General features: G+C 59.8%; 2 non-coding genes across 2 annotated transcripts; both read left to right on the plus strand.

Annotated features, from left to right (window-relative positions):
* The first annotated feature begins 124 nt into the window (after positions 1 to 124).
* Tc00.1047053458947.10 lies at positions 125 to 234 on the plus strand. Its single transcript, XR_008254630.1, has one exon. It is a non-coding gene; the product is annotated as a 5S ribosomal RNA (M5) (ribosomal RNA).
* Positions 235 to 1,033: 799 nt separating this feature from the next.
* On the plus strand, positions 1,034 to 1,143 carry Tc00.1047053458947.20. The gene has a single exon (XR_008254631.1). It is a non-coding gene; the product is annotated as a 5S ribosomal RNA (M5) (ribosomal RNA).
* The last annotated feature ends 30 nt before the right edge of the window (positions 1,144 to 1,173 follow it).

Below are 1,173 nucleotides of genomic sequence, written 5' to 3' on the forward strand. Positions count from 1 at the left end.
TTTTCTTTTTTGCTGCGGCGCCCGCGCGCTCGGAGAGCCCACCCACCGCCCGCCCCGGCGCGGTGAAGAAGCGACTGGCGGCGCGCGGTGGCGGAAAAAAAAAAAAATAGTGGGAAGGGTACGGCACCCCGGGTTCCAGCGCCATCACTGATCGCCGTACTAACGAGGCCTGTGGCCGCTTAACTTCACAAATCGGACGGGATGTGGTGCACTCGGCCAAGTATGGTCGTACCCGGCGACGCGCCACGCGATGCGCAGCCGCCCGCCCGCCGGCGACAGGCAAGCCACGGAAGAGCCGCGGGAGATGATGAAAATAGAAAAAAAAACGGTAGGAAAAAAGGCAAGAACAAATTTAAAAATGAAGCTCCGCAGGCCCTTTTCCGGATTTTGCCATGAAGCCTCCGGACGCCTCGCTTCCCCACATGTGGCGCGGAAACTGCGTCAGTAATTTTCTTTTTTGCTGCGGCGCCCGCGCGCTCGGAGAGCCCACCCACCGCCCGCCCCGGCCCGGTGAAGAAGCGACAGGCGGCATCGCGAAAGCAAAAACAATTATAATGATTTTTCTACCTGATGATGCCGGCCACCTCAACCTAGTGCCAGGGTCTTGCGGTCTTCGCGAGAAGGAAAATAAGCATCTAGCGCCCTTCCTCGGAGTGCGTGGATGTGGTGCACTCGGCCAAGTATGGTCGTACCCGGCGACGCGCCACGCGATGCGCAGCCGCCCGCCCGCCGGCGACAGGCAAGCCACGGAAGAGCCGCGGGAGATGATGAAAATAGAAAAAAAAACGGTAGGAAAAAAGGCAAGAACAAATTTAAAAATGAAGCTCCGCAGGCCCTTTTCCGGATTTTGCCATGAAGCCTCCGGACGCCTCGCTTCCCCACATGTGGCGCGGAAACTGCGTCAGTAATTTTTCTTTTTTGCTGCGGCGCCCGCGCGCTCGGAGAGCCCACCCACCGCCCGCCCCGGCGCGGTGAAGAAGCGACTGGCGGCGCGCGGTGGCGGAAAAAAAAAAAAATAGTGGGAAGGGTACGGCACCCCGGGTTCCAGCGCCATCACTGATCGCCGTACTAACGAGGCCTGTGGCCGCTTAAATTCACAAATCGGACGGGATGTGGTGCACTCGGCCAAGTATGGTCGTACCCGGCGAAGCGCCACGCGATGCGCAGCCGCCC

Source organism: Trypanosoma cruzi (assembly GCF_000209065.1).
Source record: "Trypanosoma cruzi strain CL Brener chromosome Unknown tcruzi_1047053458947, whole genome shotgun sequence".
Classification (NCBI taxonomy): domain Eukaryota; phylum Euglenozoa; class Kinetoplastea; order Trypanosomatida; family Trypanosomatidae; genus Trypanosoma; species Trypanosoma cruzi.